Source organism: Phodopus roborovskii, unplaced genomic scaffold (assembly GCF_943737965.1).
Source record: "Phodopus roborovskii unplaced genomic scaffold, PHOROB, whole genome shotgun sequence".
NCBI classification, from domain to species: Eukaryota; Metazoa; Chordata; class Mammalia; order Rodentia; family Cricetidae; genus Phodopus; species Phodopus roborovskii.
Window position 1 is genome coordinate 506,531 of NW_026125992.1, and position 9,903 is coordinate 516,433.

Genomic DNA, 9,903 nt, shown 5'->3' on the forward strand with positions numbered 1-9,903 from the left:
ACACCCTGGCTAAATACAAACAAAGGAAACCTGTTCCAAAATAGGATTTTTAGGTACTGGCAACCAAGTTGAAAATGTCATTGCAAATATTATACTGCACCTTCCTTGTGCATGCAGTGAGTAAGACCAAACTTTGTCATTGTAAGAGAACATTCATGACAAACTCAGGAACCTGAGGAACCAGCCTTATGTGAACAGAAATGGGGAAAATATTATAATAAAAATGTAACCACCTGGAGAGTTGGCTCAGTGCTAAAGGAAAAACTGGCTGCACTTCTGGAGGACCTGGGTCCAGTTCAACCACCGACATGGCTTGTCACATCTGTCTTTAAGTCCAGTCCAAGGGGGTCTTACACCTTCATACTAACACATTTGAAATAAATTTAACTTATTTTTTAATGTAACCAGGTGATGTTGGTACATGATTTTAAACTTCAACAGGCAGATCTCTGACTTCCACCCCAACGAAGTCTACAGAGGGCAGTCAAAGACATGCAAACAAACACTGTCTCAGAAAAACCAAAAGGATTGGTGGCTTGCTAAAATTAGGTTATAAACATGATATTTTGGCTGATCTTTTCCTATTATTAAATGTAATAGCTTGTTTGAGATAGCACATGCCTTTAATCCCAGCTCTAAGACAGGCAAAGCGATGTGAACCTCTGTGAGTTTGAGGCCAGCCTTGTTTACTAAATGAATTCAGCCAAAGCTACTCAGGGAAGCCATGCCTTGAAAAACAAAAACAAACAAACAAACAAACCAATAAATAAATAAATATTTCCCAGTTACCACAGATCTGGTACCATCTTCTGATCTTTAGGGACAGAAGCAATTAAAAAACTACACATGAAAATAACAATTGTCAAAAGTAAAACTGATAACTTAAAATAACTTCTTATTTACAATAGGATAATACCTCTATAACTTTATAAGACCAATTTTGGTAATCCAAACCTTCATATGAAGCATGGATATATACCTGCATATATCATTGCCATTCAAACCCTGGAAAAAACGATGCAAAAAAAAAAAAAAAAAAAAAGATTGTTTTGAATGTGCTGTTCTCTGAATATCCATTTGGAAAAAGTTCTCTTTTCATAGCAGTAAGCATCTTTGCCTCCTGTTTCCCATCAAACAATTTTTTTCCATGCAAATACCATCATTTCTATGCTACCTGGTTGCAGATAATTCTGATTGGCTGCATGATTCTTCATGAGGTCTTTCATCTACTTGGACGTGAGTTTTGTGCAGGGTGACATGTATGTATCTATTTGCATTATTCTACATGACAACATCCAGTTACACTATGAATATGTGTTGAAAGTTCTTTCTTTTCCAGTATTGTATAATTTTCCTTTCTTTGTCAAAAATCAGGTGATCGTATGTGTGGATTAATGTCTGGGTTTTGATTGCATTTCATTCATCCAAGTGTCTCTTTACGTGCAAATACCAAGGTGTTTTTGTGACTATAGCTCTATAGTAGAGCTTGAAGTCAGGGATGGTGATGACTCTGGAAGTTCCTGTATCGTACAGGGTTGTTTTAGCTATCCTTGTTTTATTGTTTTTCCATAAGAAGATGACTATTGTTCATTGTAGGTCTGTGAAGAATTGTGTTGGGATTTTGATGGGAATTGCATTGAATCTGTAGATTGCTTTTGGAATCTACAGTATTGTATAATTTTCCACTAGGGTGGTCCAACTTACCCATGAACAAGGCAGAACTTTCCAATTTCCAATATCTTCTACAGTTTCTTTCTTTAGGGAATTTTCTTTATAGTAAATGGTAATGTGGTTCTTAATTACAGAATGGACTTAGACAAATGAACATAAAAAAATCTTAGATTCAATTTAAAGATACCTTTCATGATACTGTATTACAGTAATTTTTTAGTTTTTTAAAAATATTTATTAATTATTTTACATGTCGATCCCAGTTCCCCATCCTTCCCTCCCTCCCTCCCTTTTACCCTCTCTGCCCTCTCATATGCACCCAAACTACCCTCCCCTCCCATCCCCCAACCCCAATTCCATATGTAGGGGAATGCCATCCAGTTGGGGTCATGTACATCTGACAGGTCATTTGAAGTATGGACTAGGGCTTCTCTCCTGTCTCTAGATTAAGGAAGTTATCATCCCTTCATGGGGGATGTGTTCACAAGGTCCTTTTGTGACCAGGGATACATCCTAGCTCCACTGTCTGAGGCCCTTAGATTGCTCAGTCTTTCTGGCTGAGAGCCAAATTCAGGAGGACCTGAGTCAGTTCCATGCTGGTTTCCCAGCTATCAGTCTGGGGGCCCTTTAGCTCCTCCTTGTTCAGGTTAGCTGTCTCTGTGTGTTTCTGCAGCCTGGTCTTGTCCTCTCCATCTGCATCTGGGTTCTAGTTTGACTCAGTGTTTATGTATGGGTGTTTGCTCCTGTTTCCAACAGGTATTAGATGAGGGCTCCATGGATAAGTTAGTTGTTGATCTCACTATCCGGGAAGGGCATTTATGTTAGCCTTTCCACGGAAGCTCAAATTGTGAGTTGGCAGCAGACTTGTAGTTCTCTAGACATTTCTTTGTGTTCAATTTTCTCTTCAAACCAATATTGCCTCCCTCTTTTATGTTCTCTCTCTCTCTCTCTCTCTCTCTCTCTCTCTCTCTCTCTTTCTCTATCTCGACTTCTATTCCTAACAGGACTCAATCTTCCTAGTGGCACGTGTTTTCCTTTCCTCCCCATCTCTTTCTCCTACTTCTCTCTCCATTCGCTGGAACCACAACTTCCCCTGTGCTCTGGGGGACTTGTCCCTTCCCAGTTCTGTGAGGGACTTTATATGAATCTCTTAGAATACACCTTGTATCCTTGTCCCTCTTGTGGTGTGAATTATAGGCTGGTGATCCTTTGATCTAGGTCTAAACTCCATATTTGAGCGAGTACATACCATGTACCTCTTTTTGTGACTGGGTTACCTCATTCAGGATGATTTCTTCAAGTGACATCCACTTGCCTGAGAATTTCAACATACCATTATTTCTCTCTGCAGAGTAGTATTCCATTGTGTAGATGTGCCACATCTTCTTTATCCATTCTTCAATTGAGGGGCATCTAGATTGCTTCCAGGTTCTTGCTATTACAAATAGTGGTGCTATGAACATAATTGAACAGATGTCTTAGTTGCATTGATGTGGAACATTTAGGTATATGTCTAAAAGGGGGATTGCCGGGTCCTGTGCTATACCAAATCCCATTTTCCTGAGGAACAGCCATAGTGATCTCCAAAATGGCTGTATAAGTTTGCACTCCCACCAGCAGTGGAGGAGTGTTCCCCTTTCTCCACATCCTCTCCTGCATGAAGAGGATGTGGTGTTTCTAACTTTAGCCATACTGGCAGGGGTAAGATGGTATCTCAAAGTTGTTTTGATTTGCATTTTCCTGATAGCTAAGGATGTTAAGCACTTTCTTAAGTGTCTTTCAGCCTTTTTTATTTCCTCTATTGAGAATTCTTTCTTCAGTTCTGTACTCCACTTTTAATAGGGTTGTTGTTTTTTTGACTAGATTATTTATTTATTTTGGAGAGCATCCCTTTTTCAGATATGGGATTGGTGAAAAATTTTCCCGACTCGGTGGGCTGCTTTTTGGTCTCCTCCACTGTGTCCCTTGCTTTACAGAAGCTTCTAAGTTTGAAGAGGTCCCATTTATTAATTGTTTCTCTCAGCGTCTGTGTCCCTGGAGTTATGTTCAGGAAGCAGTCTCCTATAAAAATTTGTTCAAGGGTACCTGCTACTTTCTCTTCTAAAAGGTTCAAAGTGGCTGGATTGATGTTGAGGTCTTTGGTCCATTTGGACTTGAGTTTTGTGCATGGCGATAGACATGGGTCTATTTGCAGTCTTCTACACACCGTCATCCAATTGTGCCAGCACCATTTGTTGAAGAGGCTGTCTTCGCCTCATTGTATCATTGTAGCTGTTTTGTCGAAAATCAAGTGTTCATAGGTGTGTGGGTTAATATCAGGATTATCAATTCAATTCCATTGTTCCACCTGTCTATTTTTATGCCAATACCAGGCTCTTTTCAGAACTGTTGCTCTATAGTAGAGCTTAAAGTCAGGAATGGTGATGCCTCCTGAAGTTCTTTTATTGAATAGGGTTGTTTTGGCTGTCCTGGGTCTTTTGTTTTTCCATATAAAGTTGAGCATTATCCTTTCAAGGTCAGTGAAGAATTGTGGTGGGATTTTAATGGGTGTTGCATTGAATCTGTAGATTTCTTTTGGCAAGACTGCAATTTTTACAATGTTAATCCTACCTAACCAAGAGCATGGGAGATCATTCCATGTTCTGGTATCTTCTTTAACTTCTTTCTTTAGAGCCACAATGTTCTTATTATATAGGTCTTTTACTTGTTTGGTAAGCGTTATACCAAGATACTTTACGTTGCTTGTGGCTATGTAAAGGGTGATGTTTCTCTGATTTCTTTCTCTGTCTCTTTGTTGTCTGAAAAAAAGTTGGGCTACTGATTTTTTTGAGTTTATCTTGTATCTTGCTAGTTTGCTGAAGGTGTTTATCAGCTATAGGAGTTTTCTGGTAGAGTTTATTGGGTCGTTTATGTAAACTATCATATCATCTGCAAATAGAGACAATTTGACTTCTTCCTTTCCATTTTGGATCCCCTTGTTCTACTTTTTTTGTATTATAGCATTAGTTAGAACTTCTAGTATGACATTGAAGAGATATGGTGAGAGAGGTCAGCCTTGTTTTGTTCCTGATTTTAGAGGAATTGGCTTAAGTTTCTCTCCATTCAGTTTGATGTTGGCAGTTGGTTTGCTGTATATTGTTCTTATCATGTTTAGGTATGTTCTTGTTATCCATAGACTCTCCAAGACCTTTATCATGAAAGGGTATTGAATTTTGTTGAAGGCTTTTTCAGAATCTTGGTAGATAATCCTATAGTGTTATTTCTTACTTGAATTTCTGGTAGAATTCTGCACTGATTTCATCTGGCCCTGGACTGTTTTTGGTAGGAAGGCTTTCGATTACTGCTTCTATTTCATTGCAGGTTATAGGTCTAATTAAGTAGTTTGTCTGTTCTTGATTTAATTTTGGTAAGTGACAATTATCCAGAAATTTGTCCAATTCCTTTGAATTTTAAATTTTTGTGGAATACAGATTTTCAAAGTATGACCTGAAAATTGTCTGGATTTCCTCTGTGTCCATTGTTATATTCCACTTTTTGTTTCTGATTTTGTTAATTTGCATGTCCTCTCTGTGCTTTTATGTTAATTTGGCTAATGTTTAGTCTATCTTATTGATTTTCTCTAAAAACCAACTCTTCGTTGCATTGATATTTGTATTGTTTTCCTGGTTTCTATTTTTTTTGATTTCAGCCCTCAAGTTGATTATCTCCTGGCATCTACTCCTATGGGGTGAGTTTGCTTATCTCTGTTCTAAGGCTTTCAGTTGTGCTGTTAATTCTCTTATGTGTCTACACTCTGTTTTCTTCATATGGACACATAGTGCAATGAACTTCCCTCGTAGCACTGCTTTCAAGGTGTCCCATAAGTTCGGGTATGTTGTGTCCTCATTCTCATTGAATATCAGAAAGTCCTCAATTTCTTTCTTTATTTCTTCTTTAACCCAGGAGTGGTGCAATTGCACATTGTTCAGTTTCCATGAGTTTGAAGGTTTTCTGCTATTTGTGTTGTTGTTGAATTCCTATTTTAAAGCATGGTTGTCTGACAAGATACAGAGGACTATTCCTATTCTCTTGTATCAGTTGAGCTTTGGTATGTCACTTAGTATGTGGTCGATTTTAGAGAATGTTACATGTGAGCATAGATGAAATTATATTCTTTTGTGTTTGGATGAAATGTTCTATAGATGTCTGTTAACCCCAGTTGAGACATAACTTCTGTTATTTCTTTTGTTTCTTCGTTGAGTTTCTGATTTGTGGTCCTGTCTAGTTTTGAGAGTGGTGTATTGAAGTCTCCACTGTAAGTGTGTGAGGCTGTATATGAGCTTTGAGTTTTAGTAGCGTTCCTTTTATGAATGTGGGTGCCTTTGTATTAGGGGCATAGATGTTTAGAACTGAGAGTTTGTGTTGATGGATTTCTCCTGCGATGAATAGGAAATTATCCTCTTCATCTCTTTTGATTAATTTTTGTATGAAGTCTAACTTGTTAGATATACGGATAGCCATGCATGCTTGCTTCTTGGTTCCATTTGATTGGAATATCTTTTTCCAACCCTTTACCTTGAGGTAATATCTATCTTTGAAGCTGAGATGTGTTTCTTGTATGCAGCAGAAAGATGTATTCTGTCTTTGTCTCCATTCTGTTAGCCTGTGTCTTTTTATAGATGAGTTAAGACCATTAATGTTGAGGGTGAGTAAGGATCATTGATTGTTGTTTCTTGTTTGATTTAGGTTTGTTGTTGGCAGTTTTATTGTGAATATATTTTTTTCCTTAACCTTTAGTTTCTGGTGAAGTTGAACTATCTGTTGCCTGCATTTTTGTGTGCATAGTTACCTTCCTTGGGTTGGAGTTTTCCTTACAATACATTCTGTAGGGCCGGATTTGTAGATACATATTTGGAAATTCTGGTTTTGTCATTAAATATCTTGTTTTCTCCATCTATAGTGATTGAGAGTTTTGCTTGATATAGTATCCTCGGCTGGCATCTGTGTTCTCTTAATACTTGTAGAAAATTTATCCAGGACCTTCTGCCCTTGAGGGTTCCTATGGAGAATTCAGGTGTGATTTTGATAGGTCTCCCTTTATATGTTACCTGTCCTTTTTCCTTCGGTGCTTAATATTGTTTCTTCATTCTGTATGCTAGGTGTTTTGTTTTAATTATTATATGTCAAGAGGACTTTTTCCTTTAGTCCAGCCTATTTGGGGTTCAGTATGATTCTTGTACTTTCATGGGCATGCCATTCTTCAGATTTGGAAAGTTTTCCTCAATGATTTTGTTGAATATGCTATGAGCACCTTTGACCTGGGCTTCCTCACCTTCCTGTATGCCTTTTCATGGTGTCCCACATTTCCTGGCTGCTTTGTGCTAAGGATTTTTTGGATTTATGATTTTCTTTGGTCGATGAATCTATTTCTTCTAGTTTATCTTCTGTGCCTGAGATTCTCTCTTCCATCTCTTGAATTCTGTTGTTTATGCTTGCGTCTGTAGTTCCTAATTTTTTGACCAGTTTTTCTATTTCCAGCATTGCTTCAGTTTGTGATGGCTTCATTTTCTCTATTTCAGTTTTCAAATCTTGAACCATTTTCTTCACCTGCTTAATTGTTTTTTCTTGGCTTTCTGTACTTTCCTTGCATTCCTTAAGGAATTTGTTCATTTCTTCCACTTTTTTGTTTGTTTTTTCTTCCATTTTCTTAAGTGATTTTCTCACATCTTCTTTGAGGGCCTCTATCATTTTTATGACAGAAATTTTTAAGATATTCCCTTGTGCTTCCTCTACTTTGTTGTTGTGTTCCATTCTAGTTGGTGTAGATTCCCTAAATTCTGTTGGTTTCATGCTTGTCTTTCTGTTGTTAAGTGTTTTCTTGTATTGCAGTCTTTCCATAGCTTTTACAGTTGGTTTTGGTGGGGTCTCCTTCTCTCTCTAGGGTACTTCCATAGTGGGCTTATGTGGGCCAGATGTTCAATATCTGTAGCTCTTGGTGGTGCAAGCTTTATAGGAGGTCTCTCCACAGACAGGGACCCAGGGATGGGGTCAGGGCTGAGGATCCAGTAGAAGATGCCAATAGCCAATGGCTCTAGCCAATGACTGGTGGAGGAGGACACAGGCTGAGATGAAACTTGGGACGTTTTACACGATAGTCTGATCTCACTGTAAACTGGGACTCTCCAGTGTGGCCACCTTTTTTAGCCAAACCCTGCTTTAAGGGTAAAGGATCTTGCTGGCAGGAACTCAGTGTGGACACATAGAGATAGGCAGATCTCTGGGAGGGGCCCGGGACTCCAGCAGAGGACCTGACGTGGGGTCAGAGACCAAGCAGAAGGAAATAACTGGTGGTCCTGCATGGATAGGCAGATCCCCTTTGTTCAGAGTTGCTCCCAGAAGTCTCTGAAGTATAGAGGACGGTTGGCTCCATGCTCTGTCCTAGTGCTCAACCGTAGTGGAAGGACAGTGGGCAGGATAGGGCAGAGGGTAGCATGGGCAGTCTCGTGGTGGGGATGGGTGGGGGTGTATCAGAGTTCCAAGGGTACTCTCAACGGGGACAGGACACAGGATCAGGGGCCAACCCAGGAAGTTTGAGGGTGGGGGAGAGTTTGTAGGGGAGAGTCCACCAAGATTGGGCCCAGACTCACCTCTAGCCAATGGCTGGCAGAAGATGACAAAAGCTGAGCTGAAACTTGGGAAGGTTTTGCAGGATAGTCAGATCTCACTGGAAACTGGGACCCTCCATGTGAGTACTGTTTCTTTATTAGAGGCCCTGCTTTAGGGGTCAAGGATCTTGCTGGCAGGAACTCAGAGTGGACCTGCAGAGATGGGCGGATCTCTGGGAATGGACCGGGACTCTAGCAGAGGATTGGAGGTGGGGTCAGAGACCAAGCGGGTGGGAATTACAGGTGGTCCCTCGTGTTTTGGTCCATTCTATTTGGTGTTTGGTATGCTTCTTGTACTTTCATAGGAATGTCCTTTTTTATATTGGTAAAGTTTTCCTCAATGATTTTGTTGAATATGTATTCTGCACCTTTGAGCTGGTCTTCTTAGCCTTCTTCTATGCTTATTATTATTAGGTTTGGCCTTTTCATGGTGTTGTACATTTCTGAATGTTTTGGGGTCAATTCCAAGTGTCTATATTAGTAATCAAGTTCTCACTTATGATGGCAGGCTCTTCAGCCTCTTAGTCTTACACACCTGTGTCACCTTCATGGTATCCTGTAGGAAGAAAATTTTTAGCAACCCAATTTCTCAACAGAACTGTCTGTGAAATATGTAGCTAGACACTGAGTGGCAGGAAATGTTTCACTTTAGTTCTATTTGAAACTCTGGCCAGGGTGTAATAAGAAGGTTCACAATTACAGCTATCTAGTCATGAGTTGTCTCAAGCAAAACAGTCTGAAACTGGTTTTAGGGTGTTGTGTTGAGTCAAGTGGAAATGATTATGTGGGGGCTCCATCTTCTTTCCGGAGAGTTCAAAGATTGCTGTTAGGAATTGCTATTATTCCTTGTGGAAAAGTTAAACATCAATATTAATGTAAAATTTTCAAGTTTTAAGGTATGCTATAGGGAAAGGCAACAATCTTTCCTAGTAATTTTTGGAGATCATTAAGAATCTGGTAGCGATCTCTCCTGATCTGAACTTTTTGTGGTCGAAATTTCTGTAGACATATTTTATATCCCAAGTAGTTGATAGACTCTCCTTTTTGTATTTTTTTCATGTGCAATTTGTAATCCCCAGCACGGTAAAACTTCCTTTATTTCTCAAACATTTTTTTCTAATATTTCTCCTTTAGAGTCAGCTAACAATATATCATCCTTGTCATGATAGATTATGGATTGTGGAAACTGTTACAAATTATTTCTAGTGGTTTTTGTACAAAATATTGACAAAAAGTGGGGCTATTTAGCATTCCCTGTGGCAAAACCTTCTGTAAGGCGTATAGGTTTTTCTGCCCGCTGCCGCTGGTCTTGTCCCGCCGCCATGCCGCCAGCCCCAAATAATACACAGAGACTCTGTATTTGATACAATGCTGTTGGCCCTGTTACTTGTTTCTTTTCGGCTAGCTCTGCCTTAATTATTAACCCATTTCTGCTGATCTATATATTTCTCTTACCGGGGAGCCGGCGGCATACTGCTTTCTCCAGACTCTCCATCTTGGCTCCTCCTTACTACTTCCTATTTCCTCCTTGTCTCCTAGTCCCTCCTATCTTCCTTTCCTATTGGCCAACAGTGCTTTATTATTATCC